The sequence below is a fragment of the Euprymna scolopes genome, chromosome 45, assembly GCF_053919585.1.
Source record: "Euprymna scolopes isolate OS-2025 chromosome 45, ASM5391958v1, whole genome shotgun sequence".
In the NCBI taxonomy this organism is placed as follows: Eukaryota; Metazoa; Mollusca; class Cephalopoda; order Sepiida; family Sepiolidae; genus Euprymna; species Euprymna scolopes.
The window spans coordinates 30,485,020-30,512,725 of NC_136526.1; the positions used below are offsets into that span (position 1 = coordinate 30,485,020).

The 27,706-nt window shown below is 33.1% G+C and overlaps 1 long non-coding RNA gene across 1 annotated transcript in view; it reads right to left on the reverse strand.

The window, feature by feature from the left end:
* Positions 1 to 13,081, reverse strand: part of LOC145269343 (uncharacterized) — a 28,559-nt gene extending 15,478 nt beyond the window's left edge. Inside the window, exon 1 of the long non-coding RNA XR_013864994.1 lies at positions 12,961 to 13,081. This is a non-coding gene — a long non-coding RNA (uncharacterized LOC145269343). The remainder of the gene's footprint in view (positions 1 to 12,960) is intronic.
* Positions 13,082 to 27,706: the final 14,625 nt, after the last annotated feature.

Genomic DNA, 27,706 nt, shown 5'->3' on the forward strand with positions numbered 1-27,706 from the left:
ATGTGGGTAAAGCAATTTACCATTATCATATGTGGGTAAAGCAATTTACCATTATCATATGTGGGTAAAGCAATTTACCATTATCATATGTGGGTAAAGCAATTTACCATTATCATATGTGTGTAAAGCAATTTATCATTATCATACATGGGTAAAGCAATTTATCATTATCATATGTGGGTAAAGCAATTTACCATTATCATATTTGTGTAAAGCAATTTACCATTATCATATGTGGGTAAAGCAATTTAACATTATCATATGTGGGTAAAGCAATTTATCATTATCATATGTGGGTAAAACAATTTATCATTATCATATGTGTGTGAAGCAATTTACCATTATCATATGTAGGTAAAGCAATTTACCATTATCATATGTGGGTAAAGCAATTTACCATTATCATATGTGGGTAAAGCTATTTACCATTATCATATGTGGGTAAAGCAATTTACCATTATCATATGTGGGTAAAGCAATTTAGCATTATAATATGTGTAAAAAGCAATTTACCATTATCATATGTATGTAAAGCAACCTACAATTATCATATGCGTGTAAAGCAACCTACCATTATCATATGTGGGTAAAACAATTTACCATTATCATATGTATGTAAAGCAACCTACCATTATCATATGTGTGTAAAGCAACCTACCATTATCATATGTGGGTAAAACAATTTACCATTATCATATGTATGTAAAGCAACCTACCATTATCATATGTGTGTAAAGCAACCTACCATTATCATATGTGGGTAAAACAATTTAACATTATCATGTGGGTAAAGAAATTTACCATTATCATATGTGGGTAAAGCAATTTACCATTATCATATGTGTGTATAGCAATTTACCATTATCATATGTATGTGGGTAAAGCAACCTACCATTATAACATGTGGTTAAAGCTATTTTCCATTATCATATGTGGGTAAAGCAAATTATCATTATCATATTGTGTGAAAAGCAATTTACCATTATCATATGTGTGTAAAGCAATTTACCATTCTCATATGTGTGTAAAGCAATATACCCTTATCATATGTGGGTAAAGCAACCTACCATTATCACAAGTGGGTAAAGCTATTTACCATTATCATATGTGGGTACAGCAAATTATCATTATATGTGTGTAAAGCTATTTACCATTATCATATGTGGGTGAAGCAAATTATCATTATCATATGTGGGTAAAGCAATTTACCATTATAATATGTGGGTAAAGCAATTTATCATTATCATATGTGGGTAAAGCAATTTATAATTATTATATGTGGGAAAAGCAATTTATCATTATCATATGCGGGTAAAGCAATTTACCATTATCATATGTGGGTAAAGACACCTACCAATATCATATGTGGGTAAAGCAATTTACCGCTATCATATGTTGGTAAAGCAATTTACCATTATCATATGTGTGTAAAGCAACCTACCATTATCATATTTGCGTAAAGCAAACTACCATCATCATATGTGGGTAAAGCAATTTACCATTATCATATGTGGGTAAAGCAATTTATCATTATCATATCTGGGTAAAGCAATTTACCAATATCATATGTGTGTAAAGCAATTTACTATTATCATATGTGTGTAAAGCAATTTACCATTATCATATGTGGGTAAAGCAACCTACCATAATCACATGTGGTTAAAGCTATTTACCATTATCATATGTGGGTAAAGCAAATTATCATTATCATATGTGGGTAAAGCAATTTACCATTATCCTATGTGGGTAAAGCAATTTACCATTATCATATGCGGGTAAAAGAAATTTACCATTATAATATGTGAGTAAAGCAATTTACCATTATCATATGTGGGTAAAGAAACCTACCATTATCATATGTGGGTAAAGTAAATTATCATTATCATATGTGGGTAAAGCAATTTACCATTATCATATATAGTTAAAGCAATGTATCATTATCATATGTGGGTAAAGCAATTTACCATTACCATATGTGTGTAAAGAAATTGATCATTATCATACATGGGTAAAGCAACCTACCCTTATCATATGTGGGTAAAGCAATTTACCCTTATAATATGTTGGTAAAGAAACCTACCATTCTCACATGTGGTTAAAGCTATTTACCCTTATCATATGTGTGTAAAGCAATTGACCATTATCATATGTGGGTAAAGCAATTTTTCATTATCATAGGTGTGTAAAGCAATTTACCATTATCATATGTGGGTAAATCAATTCATCATTATCATATGTGGGTAACGCAATTTACCATTATCATATGTGGGTAAAGCAACCTACCATTATCATATGTGGGTAAAGCAACTTACAATTATCATATGTGTGTAAAGCAACCTACCATTATCATATGAGGTAAAGCAATTAACCATTATCATATATGGGTAAAGTAATTTATTATTATCCTATATGGGTAAAGCAATTTACCATTATCATATGTGGGTAAAGCAATTTACCATTATCATATGTGGGTAAAGCAATTTATCATTATAATATGTGTGTAAAGCAATTAACCATTATCATATGTGTGTAAAGCAATTTACCATTATCATATGTGGATAAAGCAATTTACCATTATCATATGTGGGTAAAGCAATTTAGCATTATCATATGTGGGTAAAGCAATTTACCATTATCATATGTGGATAAAGCAATTTACCATTATCATATAGGGGTAAAGCAATTTAGCATTATCATATGTGTGTAAAGCAATTTATCATTATCATATGTGTGTAAAGCAATTTATCATTATCATATGTGTGTAAAGCAATTTACCATTATCATATGTGGGTAAAGCAATTTACCATTATCATATGTGGGTAAAGCAATTTATCATTATCATATGTGGGTAAAACAATTTATCATTATCATATGTGTGTAAAGCAATTTACCATTATCATATGTAGGTAAAGCAATTTACCATTATCATATGTGGGTAAAGCAATTTACCATTATCATATGTGGGTAAAGCAATTCACCATTATCATATGTGTGTAAAGCAATTTACCATTATAATATTTGTGTAAAGCAATTTACCATTATCATATGTGTGTGGAGCAATTTACCATTATCATATGTGGGTAAAGCAATTTACCATTATCATATGTGGGTAAAGCAATTTACCATTATCATATGTGGGTAAAGCAATTTACCATTATCATATGTGGGTAAAGCAATTTACCATTATCATATGTGTGTAAAGCAATTTATCATTATCATACATGGGTAAAGCAATTTATCATTATCATATGTGGGTAAAGCAATTTACCATTATAATATTTGTGTAAAGCAATTTACCATTATCATATGTGTGTGGAGCAATTTACCATTATATTATGTGGGTAAAGCAATTTACCATTATCATATGTGGGTAAAGCAATTTACCATTATCATATGTGGGTAAAGCAATTTACCATTATCATATGTGGGTAAAGCAATTTACCATTATCATATGTGTGTAAAGCAATTTATCATTATCATACATGGGTAAAGCAATTTATCATTATCATACATGGGTAAAGCAATTTATCATTATCATATGAGGGTAAAGCAATTTACCATTATCATATGTGGGTAAAGCAATTTACCATTATCATATGTGGGTAAAGCAATTTATTATTATCATATGTGGGTAAAACAATTTACCATTATATTATGTGGGTAAAGCAATTTACCATTATCATATGTGGGAAAAGCCAACTACCATTATCATATGTGGGTAAAGCAATTTACCATTATCATATGTGTGTAAAGCAATTTTCCATTATCATATGTGGGAAAAGCAATTTACCAATATCATATATGGGTAAAGCAAACTACCATTATCATATGTGGGTAAAGCAATTTACCATTATCATATGTGGGTAAAGAAATTTACCATTATCATATGTGGGTAAAGAAATTTACCATTATCATATGTGGGTAAAGCAATTTACCATTATCATATGTGTGTAAAGCAATTAACCATTATCATATGTGTGTAAAGCAATTTACGATTATCATATGTGTGTAAAGCAATTTATCATCATCATACATGGGTAAAGCAATTTATCATTATCATATGTGTGTAAAGCAATTTACCATTATCATATGTATGTAAAGCGATTCACCATTATCATATGTGTGTAAAGCAATTCATCATATGGGTAAAGCAATTCACCATTATCATATGTGGGTAAAGCAATTGATCATTATCATATGTGGGTAAAGCAATTTACCATTATAATATTTGTGTAAAGTAATTTACCATTATCATATGTGTGTGGAGCAATTTACCATCATCATATGTGGGTAAAGCAATTTACCATTATCATATGTGGGTAAAGCAATTTACCATTATCATATGTGGGTAAAGCAATTTACCATTATCATATGTGGGTAAAGCAATTTACCATTATCATATGTGTGTAAAGCAATTTATCATCATCATACATGGGTAAACCAATTTATCATTATCATATGAGTGTAAAGCAATCTACCATTATCATATGTGGGTAAAGCAATTTATTATTATCATATGTGGGTAAAACAATTTACCATTATCATATGTGGGTAAAGCAATTTACCATTATAATATGTGGGAAAAGCCAACTACCATTATCATATGTGGGTAAAGCAATTTACCATTATCATATGTGTGTAAAGCAATTTTCCATTATCATATGTGGGAAAAGCAATTTACCATTATCATATATGGGTAAAGCAAACTACCATTATCATATGTGGGTAAAGCAAACTACCATTATCATATATGCGTAAAGCAATTTACCATTATCATATGATGGTAAAACAATTTATCATTATCATATGTGAGTAAAGCAATTTACCATTATCATGTGTGGGTAAAGCAATTTTCCATTATCATATGTGGGTAAAGTAATTTATCATTATCATATGTGGGTAACGCAATTTACAATTATCATATGTGGGTAAAGCAATTTTCCATTATCATATGTGGGTAAAGCAATTTACCATTATAATTTGCGGGTAAAGCAATTTACCATTATCATATGTGGGTAAAGAAACCTACCATTTTCACATGTGGTTAAAGCTATTTAACCTTATCATATGTGTGTAAAGCAATTTACCATTATCATATGTGTGTAAAGCAATTTATCATCATCATACATGGGTAAAGCAATTTATCATTATCATATGTGTGTAAAGCAATCTACCATTATCATATGTGGGTAAAGACATTTATTATTATCATAAGTGGGTAAAGCAATTTACCATTATCATATGTGTGTAAAGCAATTTACCATTATCATATGTGGAAAAAAGCGATTTACCATTATCATATGTGGGTAAAGCAAACTACCATTATGATATGTGGGTAAAGCAAAGTACCATTATCATATATGGGTAAAGCAATTTACCATTATCATATGATGGTAAAACAATTTATCATTATCATATGTGAGTAAAGAAATTTACCATTATCATATGTGGGTAAAGCAATTTACCATTATCATATTTGGGTAAAGTAATTTATCATTATCATATGTGGGTAACGCAATTTACAATTATCATATGTGGGTAAAGCAACTTACCATTATCATTTGCGGGTAAAGCAATTTACCATTATCATATGTGGTTAAAGAAACCTACCATTATCATATGTGAGTAAAGCAATTTACCATTATCATATGTGGGTAAAGCAAACTACCATTATCATATGTGGGTAAAGCAATTTACCATTATCATATGTGTGTAAAGCAATTTATCATTATCATATGTGGATAAAGCAATTTACCATTATCATATGTGGGTAAGGCAATTTAACATTATCATATGTGTGTAAAGCAAGTTATCATTATCATACATGGGTAAAGCGATTCACCATTATCATATGTGTGTAAAGCAATTTATCATTATCATACATGGGTAAAGCAATTTACCATTATCATGTGCGTAACGCAATTCACTATTATCATATGTGTGTAAAGCAATTTATCATTATCATATGTGGGTAAAGCAAACTACCATTATCATATGTGGTTAAAGCAATTTACCATTATCATATGTGTGTAAAGCAATTATCCATTATTATATGTGTGTAAAGCAATTGATCATTATCATACAAGGTAAAGCAATTTGCCATTATCATATGTGGGTAAAGCAATTTATCATTATCATACATGGGTAAAGCAATTTACCATTATCATATGTGTGTAAAGCAATTTATCATTATCATATGTGTGTAAAGCAATTTATCATTATCATACATGGGTAAAGCAATTTACCATTATCATATGTGTGTAAAGCAATTTACCATTATCATATGTGTGTAAAGCAAATTATCATTATCATACATGGGTAAAGCAATTTATCATAATCATATGTGTGTAAAGCAATTTATCATTATCATATGTGTGTGAAGCAATTTACCATGATCATATGTGTGTAAAGCAATTGATCATTATCATATGTGTGTAAAGCAATTTATCATTATCATATGTGTTTAAAGCAATTTACCATTTTCATATGTGTGTAAAGCAATTTACCATTATCATATGTGGGTAAAGCAATTTCCCATTATCATATGTGTGTAAAACAAACTACCATTATCATATGTGTGTAAAGCAATTTATCGTTATCATATGTGTGTAAAGCAATGTATCATTATCATATGTGTGTAAAGCAATTTACTATTATCATACATCGGTAAAGCAATTTACCATTATCATATGTGGGTAAAGCAATTCACCATTATCATATGTGGGTAAAGCGATTTACCATTATCATATGTGGGTAAAGCAATTTACCATTATCATATGTGTGTAAAGCAATTTACCATTATCATATGTGGGTAAAGCAATTTCCCATTATCATATGTGTGTAAAGCAAACTACCATTATCATATGTGTGTAAAGCAAACTACCGTTATCATATGTGTGTAAAGCAATTTATCATTATCATATGTGGGTAAAGCAATTTACCATTATCATATGTGTGTAAAGCAATTTACTATTATCATACATCGGTAAAGCAATTTACTATTATCATACATCGGTAAAGCAATTTACCATTATCATATGTGGGTAAAGCAATTTACCATTATCATATGTGGGTAAAGCAATTTACCATTATCATATGTGGGTAAAGCAATTTACCATTATCATATGTGGGTAAAGCAATTTACCATTATCATATGTGGGTAAAGCAATTTACCATTATCATATGTGGGTAAAGCAATTTATCATTATCATATGTGGGTAAAGCAAACTATCATTATCATATGTGGGTAAAGCAATTTATAATTATTATATGTGGGTAAAGCAATTTACCATTATCATACATGCGTAAAGCAATTTACTATTATCATACATGGGTAAAGCAATTTACCATTATCATATGTGTGTAAAGCAATTTACCATTTTCATATGTCGGTAAAGCAATTTACCATTATCATATGTGGGTAAAGCAATTCACCATTATCATATGTGGGTAAAGCAATTTACCATTATCATACATGGGTAAAGCAATTTACCATTATCATGTGTGTAAAGCAATTTACCATTTTCATATGTGCGTAAAGCAATCTATCATTATCATATGTGGGTAAAGCAGGTTGATGTCATGTTACCATCAGCTGTTATACACAACCTTTACCAGGTGTGTTTTTTCTTATTTTACCAGGTGTGTTTTTTTAATCACGTTCACCTCTAACAAGGCACACATCACCACTTGAATGTAAGGGGCTACTATTTAGGACCATGCCTTGGGAAGATGGCTGGCATTCTATTTGTCTGAAGGTTCACACTACCAAATAATTAAATTGCTACAAATATTACTGTTGGCTTTATTGAAATATTTTGCCAGTGCAGAAATAATGTATCAATAAAAATCAATAATCCAGCAAAGAAGCAAACAAACTCAGAGATCGTCTCTTTGTATTCTCGATTACTTGCAATTACTTGATTAAGGTAAAACTAAAATATTTTAATGGAATCAAATTTTATAATATAAAATTAATACATATTACACTAAAGTGAACAGTAAACAGCTCATTAAACTAGTATTTTTATTTGGCTATTTTGACCTAGAGCGTTTGAAAAAAAAAATGGCTGAAATCTCATGGTAAATCAAAATTGCAAAATACGAAACGAAACACGTCTTCCGTCTATTGAAAGTGAATTGTTTATTTTATCTGAATTTGAATAAAAACAATGAAATAAACAAATAAAATCCATTTTTTTTGGTGTTGTAAATTTTTTCCATCTTCTCTTTTCAGACTATGTATTATGTACAAAGGAGTGGTAAGAAAAAAGCAAACATAAAAAAGCAAATAAATGTTATCAATTAGCATATAAAATATCAAAGGCCAAATAAGTTACTCTTCTACCTATCTGAATAAGTTTTTAGTGATTTTACTCACTTTATGCCCAACAAATGGCCGCAACTGAACACTTAAATGTTTTTGTTTATTTACCTAAATCTTTATTTTTCCAAATAAAATAAATAAATAAAATCAACTGTTGTTTCTTTTACCGAAATATTTGGCATTTAATGAGGCGTTGAGTAAAATAAATAAAATATTGCAAACAAAAAGTTATGATTAAATTCTTTCGTTTGTTTAATTTTAATTCTTGTAAAATAATATTTTTTTAATTATAAGTTCTTTTAGTTTTGCTATGGATAATATTAGCTACCTCCAACGTGCGCCACAGCTTTAACCGCCCCCCCATGTATATAACATGATGTAACTGTAACTTAATTCAATATTATTATCCTAACTTTTTAACCATTTAAAAGAAGCTTCAAATAAACCTAATATTTTAAAAAAATTTTTTACAACATACAAAAATAATAAAAATGCGAGACAGAAATTGTGTTTACATTATCAACGCTTTAAAATATTCCTATGTAATAACGTTTATGAAGCCATAGACACACCCATGTTTTAAAAATCTAGCAAAAATCAAATAAGTCATATTTCCCTGAAATTTTCGATATTTATTCATTATTAAATAAATTTACATAATAAAATTAGGTTTTGTTAAATATATAAGAGGAAATATATTTTTTTAGGTGTTCTACCCCCCCCCATATTTCATATTATGAAAATTAAACAAAATAAATATAGGTCGATAAAAATTTCAACATTTTTTAAAGCTGAAAAGATTAAATAATTAAAACACTAGTTATATATATATATATAGTAAAACTGGTAATTAGTAAAAACCTGAATAGAGTGCTCAGTACTATTGCAGAGCAAATATATGTTTTATTTTTTTATTACTGTTTTATCTATTTGGTTACATATGTTTCGGATGTTGGACCATGTTTACGATCCAAGAAAAAAAAAACATATATATATACATATATATATATATATATATATATGTATATAATCCCGTCATTTTTTTTCACCTATCTTAAAGTTGTAAATAAAATTGGACATAAAATCAATATTATTCTGTTAAAAAAAAAATGAAATAAACAATTTTTCTTGATTTTTTTTTTGTCGGTAATATAATTATTTTAATTACAATTAAAAAAAAAACAATTCTAAAAAATAATTATTTTTAAAAGGCTTTAAATGATATTAAATTCAAATATCATGTGATATGAAGTTTAAACAGATTTTTTTTCGAATAATAAAAAATATATTCATATAATAGAATATATGAGATAATAAAAATTACAAAAGCAACATCGACTAAAAAAATTTGTTTGGATTTGATTATTTAAAATGACAAAGGTAATAATCAAAATTTGTGCTCTTTTTTTTTCAAAAAAGTACGGAGGTCTGTAGCAACATCATCTTTGGATACATGTATCACCAAAATAGCTTTAAATTAATTTTATCGTCTGTGTAGTTCGTTATTAAAAATCTGTTTTATAAAAGGTAAGTCTTATATTGTTTTTCATCCATTTTTTTATTGTACATTTTATTTATTCATAAATTTCTGCATGACTATAGTAAACACACGAAATGATGACGTCACTACTTAATATGTATAATGATGACGTGCTACACAATGGTTTCGCGGTACCTAGATAACATTTTTTTTAAAAGTAGTTTCACATTTACAATTGCAAAAAAAAAGTCGATTTTATTTATTTACTTCATTATTTTTATTCAAATTCCCGTTAAATGAACGATTCTCTTTCAACAGCCGGAATGTGTGTTTCGTTTCATTTACCCATTTCATATTTCGTAATTTTGATTCACCAGGTGATTTTATTTTATTTATTTATTTATTTTAATGCTTTCGGTCAAAATAGCCTTTTATTTTTATTATAAAGTCATTTTATTTATGCAACGTTCTCTACATTTTTTTGATATTCAAATTAAAAAAATATGGGGTTTGTATTACTATACACATAGATTAAAAAAAGTTGTCAAAAAACAAATATATAACAAATAAATGTTATCAAAGGCAAGATAAGTTACTTTTCTACCAAAGTGGATATATTTTTTGTGTTTTTGTTCAATATAACATGTTTATTCAGCTCGAAAAACATGGTGTTTACCGATGTATTGGAAAAGTCAAAATGGCGTCCTACTCTCATTTTAACACGGTAAGTTTTTTTGTTTTTTTTTACACAGTGATCACCACTTATCAAGGCCCGGAAGCCACTCAGGGATAAGGATTATTGCAAGTACATTACGTTAGTGTGGAGATTTGATGAAGTGTTTACTTAAGGGGCGGTTCATTAGGAATTTGTTAACGTTGGACTTGAACACATCCAAGTTGTAGTCCGGTGGGAAGCAGGCAGACGGAACAGAGTTCCACAGGCGTGCAGTTCTAAGAAAGAAGCTTTGTTCATGGAATCCGCGTTTTGATTTAGGCACAGATATAGAGTGGGGGAAATTTTTCACAGTGGATTCAGCTAGATGGGTGTTTTTCGTGAAAGATTGGCGAGGGGGGACCAGAGATTGGAGTTCAGACGAGCACGATAAAACAAGGATAGGCTCGCAACATCTCTTCTGTGGGAGAGACGTTGCAGGGTAGAGAAAAGGGCATTCCCCACTAAGCCATGAAGTCTATTTTGTACTCTGTCAAGGCAGGATAGGCTGTTTTTAGCAGCTCCTGCCCAGATATGGCAACAGTATTCCATCCTTGGACGTACTTGGCTTTTATATAGATAGAGAATTGCATCAGTAGTGAGATATCTTCTGGTGCGGTAGAAGGATCTCACCATCTTTCTAGCAACTTTGGCAACAGACTTGATGTACGTGTTCCATTTCAGATCAGGAGTAAAGGTCAAACCCAGAAGCTTGTCAAAACACGGAGCCTCATCCAGACAAGAGCCATCCATCACAATTGATGCCAGATGGGGATCAGAGCGTTGATGATGTAAGGATAGGAGTTTGGTTTTGGATGCATTAAAGGTAACCAGCCACATCTTCCCCCACTGACCCACGCGCTCGAGATCAGAGGAGAGAGAATCAGAGAGAACTTTGTCATTTACAGCCTTTAATGTGTTGCCGTAGATGATTGTGTCATCAGCGTAGATGTCAATGAATGATTTAAGTGTGTGTTTAGGGAGGTCATTGATGTAGATCAGGAAGAGAGTTGGGCCCAGGATTGACCCCTGAGGGACTCCAGCATTTATATTGCAGGCCTCCGATTTTTGTCCACCTACCACTACTCTTATGAGCCTATCAGAGAGAAATGATTTAATGATTGAGAAAACATTTCCAGTTATACCGTAGTTGGAATTCTTGTGAAGTAGACCCTTATGCCATACCTTGTCGAAGGCCTTTGATATGTCAAGAGCAATTGCCCTAGAAAGGAAGCCTTTGTCAAGAGATTCACTAATCCTGTGGGATATAACCGTCATCACATCTGCGGTAGATCTTGCAGAGCGAAAACCATATTGTGTGTCACTAAGAAGGTTATTCCTGCTTGGGAAAAGGTATTATAAATAATAAACTAGACAAAATACTATTAAAAAACCATCGAATATATGTCAGCCTATGTCACGGTAATATATATTGAACGAGTTTTTAACAGTATTTTGTCTAGTTTATTATTTATAACACCTTTCCCCGAACTTACCGTGTTAAAGAGAGAGTAGGACGCCATTTTGAATTTTCCATTACATCGGTAAACACTGTATGCTTTTCGAGCTGAATAAACATGTGACATTGAATAAAAACACAAAAAATATATTCAGTTTGGTAGAAAAGTAACTTATCTTGCCTTTGATAACATTTATTTGTTATATATTTGTTTTTTGACAACTTTTTCGAATCTATGTGTACAGTAATACAAACCCAAAATATGTTGTATATATGGAAATAAACTTATGTTATTATATAAAAAAAATTCTCGCAATTAAATTATTTTTAGTTTTTAAATGTTTATGCTCGATTTAAATATTACACAAATTTATTTGATTTTATCTAGTGACCCAATATGGCGGATAAGGCATTTGTAAAAAGAAAAACAAAACAAACAATATTTGTAATTTTAACTGATTCAGAAAAAATTGAAGGCAAATGTTTTTTTAATTTCGTATTAAACTTTGTTGTTATGAACGAAAACATTTCTTTTTTTTTTTAATATTTCACGTTTTGCTAATAGTTATCTGCGCATTGCTTAATTCTTTAGAAATCGTTTCAAAACGTTAATAGAATAAATATCAGATTATCCTCTGACCAATTGAATCTAAAATTAATTTTCAATGTTTTTATCGTTCTAAAACAATTGTGTGTAATAATTATGACTTTCTCTCATGAAAGGTTTGACGAAAATTACATGTAAAACTTGGAAAGGGTTTATGAATTTTTGGAATTATTAATTTTGGAAATCATTTAGTAATTTCATCTATAATTAAATCTTGAGAATGGATTTCATACATTATAAATCGAGTTTCAAATGTTTATGTTTATCTGAACTGACAAATTTCCTCCGAACAGCGATTAAAGAATAAAATGTTAATTTTTTTCAGAAAACTAATAAAACCATATTTTATAAAAAATGTAAGTAACAATATACTTACTTTTACCGAATCTTCTTTTTTTAAAAAATTAAAACGAGTTAAAAATTTACGAATTTAATGATGTGATGATTTAAACGAACCCCGCAGTCAAAACTTAAAATGGTGACCTCGAAAAGCAGCTTCGCAGAAAATAATGAAAACTTTTGACAACTGTACAAATATGTTTGGAGATTAAAAACTATTTTAATTGACTTAATATTTTACTATTTTATTTTATTCAAATTGAATTTCCGTAGTAAGTTTACTGTTTCATTTTTAGGTTTATTTTGGAATTTGTGTATTTTTCTTACTGAAGAAGAAGAAGAAGAAGAAGAAGAAGAAGAAGAAGAAGAAGAAGAAGAAGAATCCCCTCGAAACAGGGGGAGACAATTTTTTAGTTTTTCCAATATACTTCTGGGTAAATTCTCTAATAAACTTTGATCGAGTAGAATTTTTCAAAGAGGAAAAAAAATATGGTGCTTATGATTGGCACTTATGGCGGCATTTAAAATTACAGAAAATACAGAAATATCCGTATGATGTACGTAACAGTCACGGGACGAAGATGAAAAATTCCAAAAATCACGTAATTTGATCAAGTAGTTTTTTTTTATTCAAGAAATTCCAATCTTATTCTGTTTTGATGAGGGTGAAAAAAGTATCTGACAAATCGGTGGACAAGAGCAGACAACTCTAATGCAGTGAAAACTGTCAAAATAATCCCTGATTATCTCCCCTTTCTCTAGTAAAAGATGGCCTCATCTGTCACTTATCGGTAAAAACAGCAACTTTGTTTTTTGTGATTTTTTGGAATATGAAATTTTCATTCCCTGATAAGTAGGTACAAATATAAAAGCACTAAAATATTCTCGACGCCTAAAACGCACAATAATAAGCCTTTTCTTAAATATACGAATTATGGGTTACAGCAAGCCGATAGTCATACCTTCTAGTTTTCTGCGGAGCGCTACCGGAAGCAGTGAGAAAGCAAATCAGTTCCATCATTTTTATTGTTCTTTAGTATGTTTTATTGTGGACAGATTTATTGAAATAAAATATAGGAAAATGGAATTACTGACAAGTACACAATAAAAATTAAAAATATACAGATAAAAAAATAACACTTTTGATCACAAAATTAAAAAAAAATAAAGTCGTTATTTTGTTTGAAATTTTATAAGAAATATATTTATGAAATTATAAAAAAAAGTTTTTCATTTGAATTTATATAATAAATATATGTTTATGAAATTATAAAAAAAAGTTTTTTATTTGAATTTATATAATAAATATATGTTTATGAAAGTATAAAACTAAAATTATTGAAATGAAATCAAAATAAACGAAATTATTGAAATCAAAATAGCAACATTTCAAACATCATAAAAATGTATCGGATGGTGGCCGGAAAACTTGTCCCGGGAAAACTCGTCTCCGGAAAACCCGTACCTGGAAAACTCGTACCCCCCCCCCCGTCCTTTGCTAGGTAGGAAAACTGGTCCCTTATTGAATAAATATCGATTTTATTGCCGTTCTTGAAGGAGATATTGTTTTTAAAAGAGACTATGCAATCCCATAATATTAAAAAAAAAGTATTTTTAACTCTTGCTTAAAAAAATAAACTTTATCACGGAGTCAAGATACAAAAAACGAAACCAAATATTTATTTAAAAAAATACTCTAGTTTTAACACTTTTTGTGCCATTGCGAAACAAAAATAAAGGAAGGAAACACGTATTATCAAAGAAAGCAATTATTTTATTTAGAAGAATTAATTCAGTTTAAATAATTCTTGTGTTATTACAAAACAACAAAAAAGAAAACACGGTCTTATGTAATTTTGGGGATTTAGGAAAACTCGTTCCCGGAAAACTCGTCCCTGGAAAACTCGTCCCCTTTTGCTAGGTAGGAAAACTGGTCCCTTATTGAATAAATACGATTGAAAACACATTTTATGACCGTTCTTGAAGAAGATATTGTCTTTAAAATCACATCCTATAATATTTTTTTAAATATTTTAAATTGTTTACTGTTGTTTAAAAAAAATTAAATTAATTTTTCCAAGTTTTCGTTTTCTACCTAGCTTTGAAAGTTTTTGGTGTTTCAACTTATTTTAAAGAGTTTATTTAGTTTTAAAAAAAAAAGTAATGTCGAGTGTTACTTATGAACAACAAATGTTCGTTGCAGGACTGGTGTTGTAGCAAGAAAAGGAAATGTGTGTTCATCTCAAGTTTGGGTCACTATTGTTTGTTTGCGCGTGGGAAGAGAAATGAGGGTTGTAGTGGAAATGAGAATGATAGTCCAGCGTGTAGACAAAGAAGAGGATATGAGAGTTGACATCAGTTAGTAGTCAGCAACGCGAAGATGTTCTCAAGGACCAGTAGTAGATAGAGAGAGAAAGAGTGTGAATGTGTACGTACGGTCTGTTAGCTCCTGCCCCATACATAGTAGTAAGTGGGCGTGACGCACGCGGTCGGTCCAAAGACCGACCGGCTTGAAAGCTCGGCCTAAAAAAAGGAGGAGCCGCTTGTCTTTTGCGCATGCGTATATTTCCCTAGAAAGCGGAAGTGATGTCGTCCATGTGTTCGTTCGTGTGCACGTGTGTGAGTACATGTGTATACGTTAGCGTGTGTCTATATACACATGAATGTGAGTGTATGTATGCGAACGTGAATATATGTACGTGTGTGGACGTGGGCGCGTATGTTTGTGTGCATATGTATATGACATAGCTTGAAAAGTGAACGTGTGTTTTTGTGCGAGACTAGAAAAGGCTCGCACAATACTCCCCTTCCTAGGAAAAAAAAATATATACGCAGTGTATATATATTTATATATATATATTTTTGTGAGTAATGTTTTCGGCAATTGATTTTTCATCCTGTTTTTTTTGTGTGTGTGCTGTTGGTGTGGTTGTTTGAAAAACATCAAAAGGAACGGAATGTCAAAAATGGAGTGTGTTCGTAAAAAAAGGTATTTACTTACGCGTGGAAAATGCATTTACTGTTTTTTTTTGGGGGGGCTGACATTTGTTTGTTTGTTTTTTTTGTTGTTGTTGTGTGCTGACATGTGCAAAGAGTTACTTGGACAGAGAAGTGAATTGTTCGTTTGGAAGGAAAATTTTTGTTTCGTGTTGACGGTGTGTGTGCCCAGTGGATGGTATCTTCGCAAGTGAGTTGCGGTAATGTGTGCATCGCTTGGACTGGCGCTAGTTGCGCATTCGTTCTTGTTGAACAGGGTTTGGTTGCCTGCTGTCACCGAAACTTCCAAGTTTTGAGTTTATCAGCGTGCGTGGTGCATCTTAACTCGTATTATTAATTCAACTTCTTCTTATGTGTTGATAGGGGTGTCCTGTTTCTTTGTTGTTGCGTCTGCTGTGTGGGAGGGAATTGCATAGGCCTATGTGATTTTGCTCCTCGTGTTTGTTGCAGGGTAATGTCAGGAAACCGTGAAAATGTTTGTCGAGCTTGAATTTTTTTTTTTATTCGCGGTAAAGTCAACAGCTCCATGTTTATTTTTCTGCCGAGTCTGACGAGTGGTTTCGTCATTGTAGTTCGTTGAGGTCCTTGTCGGTAGCAGTTTTCTTGTTGAAAAGTTCATTTTTTTCTTTATCGAATAAAACGGGCATCTCACTCAAAACAATTAATTTCAAAAAAGGTAGGGTCGCCATGCTTGTTCGTTTTAGCGTCAGTTGGGCGCCAGTTTGTTGTGGACTTGTGGCATAGGAGGCAATGGTTGTTCCTCGCGCATTCGGTTGTCACCATTTTGTGGTGGTGGTGCGAAATATGGAAAATGAATTGTCTCGACGTGTTAAATTGAATTAAACAAACAGGAATTTCTTTTGTGAAAGAAACAAATGAAAGAAAAGCGTACCACACGTGGTTAGTTTGTCGTGCGTCTCTCGTTGTTTACTGGTGAAGAGGAAGGTCTAAAGTTTCGCGTGCGTCTCTCGTTGTTAGCTGGTGAGAAAAGTGTATTGTTTCGTGTGCGTCTCTTGCTGCTGGCTGGTGAGGAAAGTCTATATTTTGCCATGCGTCTCTCGTTGTTAGCTGGTTTATTTTTGTAGAGAGAGAGTCTGTGTGTGTATGAGTGCTTCGTTCAAAATCATCCATCTCATTTTAAAAATAACGGGGTCGCCATGAAATGTAGATAGAATGGACTGTATGGAAATAAAGACTCCAGTGTTGGATAGAATGAATGTTTTAGTTATAACATGTGTTCATGTCCGCGCATGTGTAACCAATGTTCGTTGTGGGACTGGTGTTGCAGCAAGAAAAGGAAATGTGTGTTCATCTCAAGTTCGGGTCACTATAGTTTGTTCGTGCGTGGGAAGAGAAATAAGTGCTATAGTGGAAATGAGAATGATAGTCCAGCGTGTAGACAAAGAAGAGGATATGAGAGTTAACATCAGTTAGTAGTCAGCCACGCGAAGGTGTTCTCAGGGACCAGTAGTAGATAGAGGGAGAAAGAGTGTGAATGTGTATATACGGTCTGTTAGCTCGTGCCCCATACATAGTAGTAAGTGGGCGTGACGCACGCGGTCGGTCCGAAGACCGACCGGCTTGAAAGCTCGGCCAAAAAAAAGGAGGAGCCGCTTGTTGCTCTCTCTTTTATACTCGCTTCCGGTGGTCTTTTGCGCATGCGTATATTTCCCTAGAAAGCGGAAGTGACGTCGTCCATGTGTGCGTTTGTGTGCGCGTGTGTGAGTATATGTGTATACGTTAGCATGTGTGTATATACACGTGAATGTGAGTGTATGTACGCAAACGCGAATATATGTACGTGTGTGGACGTGGGCGCATATGTTTGTGTGTGCGTATGTATATGACATAGCTTGAAATGTGAATGTGTTTTTGTGTGAGACTAGAAAAGGCTCGCACAATCTACCTCAGTATTTTTCTTTAATTTTTTTCGGACGTTTTTTGTTAAAAATTATTTTCTAAGTAATGTCGAGTGCGATATTACTTGTTATTTCTTTTTAATTAAATAAACTCTTTAAAATAAGTTTAAACACCAAAAACTTACAAAGCTAGGTAGAAAACGAAAACTTAGAAAAAGCAATTTAATTTGTTTTAAACAATAAACATGTAAAAATATTTGTAAAAATATGATGGGATGTGCATTATTACCTAAAAATATATAAATTTTTTTTTCTTTTGGAGGTGGGGGGGTCGTTTTAAAACTATATCTACCTTAATATTTTCTTTAATTTTCTATTTTTGAGCAATTATCCTCCTAAAACGTGATCCTCTTATGTCGGACATTTTTTGTTCATAAGTAACACTCGACATTACTTTTTTTTTTTAACTAAATAAACTCTTTAAAATAAGTTGAAAGACCAAAAGCTTTCAAAGCTAGGTAGAAAACGAAAAATTAGAAAAATAAATTTAATTTGTTTTAAACAACGTTTTCTACTTAGCTTTGAAAGTTTTTGGTCTTTCAACTTATTTTAAAGTAAAAATATTTTTTCAACTTATTTTAAAGTAAAAATATTTTTTTAAAATATTATGGGATGTGTATTCTCTTTTAAAGACTATATATTCTTCAAGAACGGTCATAAAATGTGTTTTGAATCGATATTTATTCAATAAGGGATCAGTTTTCCTACCTAGCAAAAGGGGACGAGTTTCCCGGGGTCGAGTTTTCCGGGTACGAGTTTTCCGAAGACGAGTTTTTCGGAGACAAGTTTTCCGGGGACGAGTTTTCCTAAATTCATAAGGATATATACCTGTAATGCCCACGTCTGGGGATGCTTGAAAGAAGTGTTATTTTACTAAAAATTACACAGGGACAAGCCACTATGAGTACTGCAGTTGATTTAAAGAAAGAAAGAAAGAATGAATGAATGAATGAATGAATGAAAGAAAGCTCAAAGGAAGTTACTCACTTCCGGAGAGCATGGTTTGTTCCTTAGAGAGGGGAAACTTGGCAATGTTGGTTAGGAGATGTAATTTCTAAGAAGAATTTGATATCTAGCTCATCCAAGATGAAGAAAGTCTTGAGGGGCAGGCAAATCCATCCTCTGAGCTGGTAAGAGTCTGGTTTTACCGAACCTTTGCTTATAGCAATGGTTTTCAACCTTCTTTTAATCATGACTTTCTTTTCTTCCTAATGTATTTTGGTAAACCCTTAAAGCTGATTTTATTTTTCAGTAATGTAAAGAAACCCAAAGAACATATATCAACAGTTTATCTTGAAGGTAGACTGAACCGATATTAACGTTACATGTACCATGGGGGTCCACATGGACGCGGTTGAGAACCATTGACTTATAGTATACCCAAGTAAGTCTACAGAAGCAGGAGAGTAGAAACATTTGCTTTCATTCAGTGTAAGTTCATACTTTGCCATAGCCTTTTAAAAATAATATCATGTTTAGCCTGACTTTCTCCACAAACTGTAACATTGTCGATGTAGGCGAAGATTCCTCAGAGGTCTTCTCATTTGATGATATCATCGATGACCTATTTGGAAGCTTTCTACTCGGTTGGTTACTCCCAACGAAATCCAATGAAACTGGAAGAGGGATCCAGAAGCTTCAACAGCTGTTTATTTTTGTTCTTCCAGTTTAATCGCAACTTTATGATAAGCACTGATCAAGAGTGCTAAACACTTGGTAGGTGGCCATCTCATTTTCCATGTCCTTCATTCGACAAAGAGGATATGTGATTCTGAAAAGACATTACCAGCGTTTAGGCTCGCCATCGAGACTGAGAGGGCTATATAATACCTTCCTTTAATAAACAAATTATTTTTTATTTAAGAAATTCAGCATCAAGTATGGTACACACCTGGATTTAACTGCTATTGGGCGACAGTCTGAGACTAGGTTTGTAAAGAGTAAGGGACATTTTAATCGTGATCAGTCTAAAAATACTGAGAGGTGGAAGGAGTCCTCCGAAATGTATTTCTACTGTAGTGATGGGCTGGCTAAAATCGCTCATCATGTAATCAGAGGAATTTATTCGGATGGAATTTATTAGTTTAAGGAACAATTTAATTTTGTTACCCTTTGCTCACACAATTAAGCACATAGAATTATGGTTGTGATGCGACCTTTTTGCACACAAATCCATGAGACTAACTTTTTGTCTATTTGTGGATGTAGGCAGTAAACAGACTAGAACATTCCAGAAAATTAATATAAAAGTCTTGACGCACCAAAGTGTTTCTACAAGTGATTTCGCCATTGTCCGTGGTATTCACACGTGTTTGACTTTGTCCGAAAGACAAAACTGCATCACTAAGAATACCATGCTCAACCACAACGAATAAATTACTCATTTGCGGTGTTTCTTTATAAAATACGCTGACAATAACAATTTCCTGGAATGAGAGTTATTTTCTAAAGTTGGCATAATTCATCTTTTTGATTATTTCATAGTAAGTCTATGCCACAATCCAAGGGAAATTAGTCCGCATGCTGATACCGATACTTGTTTGACATATTTATAGCAAACTCTTCCATGGAACAACTCTTGCGAAACATATAGCTTATGTTGAAATGTTTGCGACGTCACAACCAATGAACTGTCCCTGCATAAATTAGAATTATTTCAGAATACCTAATAGAGGAAAACAATTGACTGAATTCTTCTCTTGTATGACAGCAAATCTACAGGGTAGAAGGATTAAATTGACGCCATGATTCGATTTCCGTTTGATGAAAACCGGGTTTCTGTTTTTTGTTGCAGACCATCTTCTAGTTGACCAGTTGTTTACAGATCCCAAGAGCGATAGGAACTGTCTATCATGTCTGAAAGTGACACAATGTTAAAAAAGCAAGATCAGAGATGCACAGCTGTACAACTCATGCTCTCTACCGACCCAAGTTATGACAACAGGACCATTGCCAGCACCCTCAAAATGCAAATCTGAGAGGTTTAACGCTTCAGGGAACAACTTAATGAACTTTCTGGCCACGGTTATGGTGTTTGGTGTGGTTTCAAGTAAGGGCTACATCATACCATCTCACATCTTCGAAGTCAGCTTGAAAGTCAACACCAAAGTGTACCTGGATATGCTGAATAGTGTGGTGATCCCCTGGTGCCATCAGATAGCCGCCAGAAGACCCTAGCTGTGACAGCAGGATTCGGCAACGGCCCATGTCTAAAGAGACCCATGGCTTCGGCAGAAGTGCTACACCTTTGTACCCTTCTCTCATTGGCCCCCCTCCACGACTTGAATCTGCTGAATTACATCGTTTGATCATACGTCAAGAACATTACAAACATGACCCCCACAACACCAATGCCAGCCTGATTTCTGCCATCAACCGAGTATTCGCCGAGCTCCTGCCAGAGCTTGTGGAAAAGGCATGCTCCCAGTTTTGTTGTGTTTCGACCTGACACTTTGCACTCACACGAAAAAGAAACACGAATACAAGTTGGAGAACAATAACAGTGTATTTAATACAAACGTAAAATATGTAGGTTGCAAAACAATTGTGTTTGCGGCTTTTTTTAAGTTCAAAAAAGTTCTTTTAACGTCTTGAGTGATGGTTCCTTTCAAGTTAAGAAGTAGAGAAATGGAATAATATGTCTTTTCTCCACTGATGTTCGTACGAAAGAGGGCGTTAAAAAGAGTCTTTAGTCCCGCTTAATAAATAGATCGCAGTGATTGGTCGATGAGCGGCACCTTTGGCCAATGAAACAGGGCCTTATTTAAATTGTAAGGAAAGGAAAAGGATGAAAAGGGGGGTAACTCTAGTTTTTTATATTCTCCCAACAAAAAAAAATGCGACGAATGAATTCGTTGCATGTCCCTTTAGGACTTAATATTTAAACATAAATGCTTAACAAGAGCTAATAGCTTGCTTAAATACAAGTTCAGGCATTATTATGGCCCGATTACAAGAATGTATATGTAGTTTTTAATAAAACTTTTTTTTTCAGGCATTATTATGGCCTGATTACAAGAATGTATACACAGTTTTAATACAGAATTTTTTCCTTTTTTTTTTAATGATACAGATATTCTGGATTAGACGTTGGTTTCTTGATTCTCTTAGATTTGTAAGTAACAAATTCTTCTGAAGCATCTGCTGGTCCCATGTTAGGATTCTTACAAACTTCAATAGAAGAGGGTACGCCTTCATCGGATTCCTCTTCAGCTGGAGTGTCAGGGAAATAGTTATGAGTTAAAGACAACTCAAATGTAAACAAATGCTTGAGGCTATGTGTTTCCACTGCACCATCGTCTCTTTTTATTCGAGCGGAACGAACTTTGCCATCGGTTCCACTAAACAGTTCAATAACTGTCCAGTTTCCAGAAAAGTCTAGGCTTGGCAGGATTCTTTATAAGAATCACATCATTTACATTGATTTTATTGTGGAACTCAATTTCATGCAAATCCTTGGAACTTTCCCTTAGACTCAGCAATATTTCTCATGCCACAGGTCTTTGAATTTAGAAGTCAATTCTTCTGTTTTCCAAGGTACTTACAAGTAGAGATCTTGTGGCTGGTTCTGTTTCAACTAAACTGGGGTTGTCAGCTTGAAAGGAAAGTTCAGAGTTTATGTTAGGATGAATAAAACAGTTGGGTGTTAAAGAGAGTAATTCAACATCAGTAGAAAATCTGTAGGTCAGAGGCCTGGAGTTCACTGCCCTTTGGACGTCTGATAGAAGGGTTAAGAGTTTAAAATAAATGATTTTGGATCGACCTAATGTTTTAAACAAGCATGATTTTATTACCCTGATCATTCTCTCCCAAGTACTAGAAATCAAAGGGGATTAAAGAGGTATTTTTATGTGCATGATAGCAGAGCTGGTCCCGTATTCGGATTCTTACAAACTTTACTTAAAAGCATTATTGAATTCATTGTTGTTGATGCGATGTCTAATTACGTCGCCACCTAAAGCAGCATTAAAGGAACGTGAATTATCACTGTATATATGAGTTGGTACGCCATAAATATTAGAAAAACGAATTAATGTGAGAATGAAAGCTTGAGTGCTCAAATCCGGCACAAGCTCAATGTGAATAGCTCTCACATTCATGCATGTGAAAATCAACAGATAAATTTTGTAGACTTTCCTTCTCTCTGTACCAAGATGTGACCTGTGTAATCAATACTGGTATGTTGAAAGGGATTTATTAGCCTAACTCTGTGTTTCGGCAGATTTGTTAACTTGAGGTATTTAAAAGCCAAGCTGTTGAATTTTTTACAGGTATAGCAGCTTGAGATTACAGACTTCACCGACTGCCTTGCTTGGGGAAGCCAATATCCAGACAACCTTAATTTTGTTATTGTCGTGCCTATGACCAAATGTCTGCACCGATGATGGCTATCCAAAATTATTAATTTGGTTAGTGGATGTTGCTTGGCAATAAAAATTGGAAAGACCAAATTATAGTCATATCTTGAATTGGCAATTCTGCCATCCACTCCTAAGATCCCGATGGAGTCGAGAAAGATGTTAAGATTCTTAACCAGTGAGGGAATCTTCTTATCACGGGGGTCCTTCAGATACGCAATCTCGACATCAATGGCTTGTGATTTAAATCAAGTAAATTTTGGCAGTCTGTTTTGGATTAGACTGTTTCTTCACTCGTTTACAATTCACAAATTTGAATATGAAGGCAGTGGCACAGTATAACTTGTCCAAACTCGAGAACCTGTCAAAGGGAATTCGTGGTTTACAAATAGTTCCACCTATTGTACTATGAAAAACATTTTCTACATGTCGCTGGTTTTCCGGACTCAGGCAGCTCAAGGTACTTGTAGGCCAATTCTCTGGTTCATGAACTATCCATGCAGATCCAGAAGTCCAGTTTCTATTTAAATTTTTCAGGCTGGCACCACGAGAAAGCAGATCTGCCGGGTTTTCCGCAGAGGAGACATATTTGTAGTGAATGTCAACTCCAAATTCTTTGGTAAAATTCTCTTTCATATCATGAATGTCTCTTATTCTATTCCTGGTATATAGGCTTTTTGCCTTCACATTGTCTGAGAGAAGCCATGACAAAACAACTTGCGCATCCACAAAAACAATAATGCTCTCAATTTTGATATTAGAGTATGTTCTCAACAACATGATCAATGCTTGGAATGCAATGTATGCAGCAAGCAATTCCATCATTGGCAAAGTTTTAGCTTTCATTGGTGCTACTTTCACTTTAGAAAATATTATATGGGATTTCCCATTTTGCACCCCATAAATAACAAACCCATATGCCTGTGGTGAAGCATCACAGAAGATATACAACTTCAGTGGGCCGTCACTGTCTACAGCCTGTCGTGAGAAGGACAGATTCTTCAAACCAAAGAGATCCTCAGCTAAATTTGACTAGATTGTCATGTCTGTTGTTATCTTTTGATCCCAACTCAATTTGAGCAACCATAATTTTCTGAGAAGGATTTTCGCTTTAACTGTTACAGGAGCACAGAGTGATAAAGGATAAAATATTTTTGCTGTCTGTGCCAAAATATCCCTTTTAGAGAGTCTATTTTCCTGAACTGAAGTGTCAGAGATGCTGGTAGTATCTGATTCAGGGTGGTATTTATACCCAAGAACATTTTTATACTCACAGTTATGTTGCACAATTCTACCATCCTCAATCATGATTTCTCGTAGGTCTCTATAATTGGAATTACACGACCTCAGCTGGAAATTTCCCTTTTGCAGTCGAGGCACTGCATTTTCATAAAGGCTGATTATCTTCTCCAAAGACTTGCTTGTCATACATAGGTTGTCAACATAAAATCGACTTTTCAACATCTTAGTACATGTGTCATTTGGGAAGTTACTCACGTGATGCTGCAGGACATAATTTAATATAAAAGGGCTGGCATTGAAGTCAAATATCAATGTGCAATAACGATAACAAATCAACTTGTTTTCATCTTTCACAAAAAAAAAAAATGTATTTTTATCTTCACCAGACTTGAGTCTGATCAAAAGAAAAGCTTTTCTTATGTCACCTAGCAGAACATATTTATCAGTGATAAATAAAAGTAAAAGTTCAAGCATATTACTCAAGATATTAACATCCGGGTAACATGACTCATTAAGAGAATAACCACCTCCAGCCTTTAAAGAACAATTAAAAACAGGTCTTATTTTGGCAGTTACCTGTTGATCAAATTTGAAAACTGGTCTATGGGGTATCCATATATATTTGTGAAAATCCTGTGAGTCAACTTCAATTCTCTCGATAATTCCTCCAGTCATTTGTTGACGAAAAATATCAGTATAGGCCTCAACCATTTTTTTTCTTTTCCAAGGAAAGCAAAGTTCTGTCAAGTACCTTCAGAGCGACTTGCTAGTTGGAAGGCACAGAATTGATTTTATCTTTATGCCAGGGTAAATCCACATAATATGAGTTGTTTTTAAATGCAATAGACTTCTTAAAGCTATCGATTTTATTTCGATCATAATCCGCGATTGATTCTTTATCAAAGGAAGTACCATTAGTTTCCACAGCAAACATACATTCTAAATTACTGTCCACATTTGAAGATTCAAATATATCTGAGAATGGATCCTCGTAGGTTAATTTGGGTTTCAATATAGTGTTCAATTAGCGCTCTGGGCAATGGGCATGTTCCGATATTGTAGTATGATAATTAGCACAATGATTGGATCTTTCAGTTCCTACAGAAAAGATTTGATCGGCATATAAAAAATGCTGAACATTACCAAATGGAGCAATCCCTTGAGGTAAATCCCAAGCATGTCCATTCATGCATTTAATAATTTTGGAGTTAGTCATAAATTGAAAAATATCTACACCTCAATTTTTATAGCATTGCTATGTTTTTCACTAGAAAATGCCAACCTGTATTTTAATTTATTTAAGTTGGACTTTACTTGACAGAAATTATCAAACTGGAATTTAATACCAAATTGGTCATCTATTAAAACCGGAATGGGGAGTTGTCTCCCTTTACCAATATTAATATTCACAACAACTTGACCCTTTACCGTAACACCTGCATAGGTTTTCATCTGGTAATCGGTAAGATTCGAATCTCCATCAGGATATCTTAGTTCCTTTAATTTTATGTTTTTGGAAAAATAAGATCGCTGACTTCCAGTGTCTAAAAGGCAGTTAACCGTAGTTTTCTTTGTTCCATTATTTAATGAAATAGCTATAACAGGTAATATTATGTTGTTTTCCTCTACATGGGAAAATAGTGAAATTATTTTTTGGAGGATTATCACATAAAGGTGTAATATGTGTCTTAGATCGATACGGTTTGCAGGAGAGAGAATTGTTCTGGCACCCAGGGCAATCTTCGCTTTTGTGTTTATAACTTGAACATTCGATACACAATTTCAACTGTTTACACCTCTCAACTCTTGCTTTATAAGTAGAGAATTTGCTGCACTTCAACATGGAGTGGCCATGTACTGAGCAAAGTTTGCAGTATGTACCGGCATAATTAGTAGAAAAACCCTGTAAGGCAGCATCTCTTTTCCCCTTTCATGATTTTTAACATATGTTCCATCGCCTTTAGAATTAATTTCTGTTGATCGCAAATATTTCTTATTCCTCGACAGAGCACGAACGGCTTCATTATAATTGTCAAATATTTGAGTCAAAGACGGATAATTCGTGGCCACTCTGTGACTAATTTCCCTTCTCAAGACCACAGATAACTTTTCAAACATAATGTGACTGATCAACAAAAACCCAGGGGACTTATTCTAAAAACAAATCGATCTGATATGACGTTTTCAGTTCAGACAAATCCGCTTTCACTTCCGCAAGGTATTGTTTCACAAAAACAAATTCAGGGTCAATTGAGGTGATGCAGAAATTATCTGCTTAAAAATTCGTTAATAATAAAGGGGATATCTAAAAATCCCTTTGTCAGTAGATCGACAGCAACATTAAAATTTTCATCTTCCAATGTTAGATGAGAAACCAATTGTAAAGAATAATCGCTTAAATAACCTTTCAATAAAGCTAATTTAGACTTACCGGATTTAACAGAGTCTTTACAGTTTTTGAATTGTGAAATAAAATTATTGAATTCGAATTTGGATGGATTAATTCCACTGAAGGTTGCACATTGTAACTTGAGCATGGATAACAGAGGTACAGAGCCAACTTCAGATTTCTTCGATGTGTTGAGTTCTTCAAATGGGTTTTCGATGTCGGCAAGACAATCATTAACATTAGATTGAAACTCAATTTCTTTCTTCTGTTCGTCAACGAAACGACAGTTTTTCAAATCAAACTCTGCTTTGATGCATATTGCTTTAATTTTTTCATTCAAGGAACGAACTTCAACTCGCATCTCCTTGATAATATCTTCCTCTTTCTGGAAAGTCCTTTTTCTTAGTCTTTCACGTTGTTCCAGCATTTCGATGGTGAGTGTAATATCATCCTTTAAGATGTCCCGGGCAACTTCTAGAGCCCTTACACCCTTCAATGTCTTAAAATTCTCCATTTTAGAATTCACTCTTGTTTATTTTAAAGCAAACGTGAATCCAGTTTCTTCTTTTCTCGAAGAGCGACAAACATTTCGCAAAAGAGTCTCGCTGGAGAATCGCAGCTTTGAAACACGTGTAGAGACCCAAGTAATGTTTCTATTTTCTTGTCTCCTCACGAGAGCAGAGTTTAGCTCAAGAATAGTAAAATATATATATATATATATTTTTTTTTTATCGGGGTGGGGAGATAAGCAATAAATAAGCTTTGCTTTAAAAGTTTGTTTTTTTTTTGTCATAAGACAAATAATGAAGAATTTTTTTATTCTTTTTTTTCTTTTCAACAAATATTTCCCAGTCCGCATGAGATCACAACCCGTTTGCT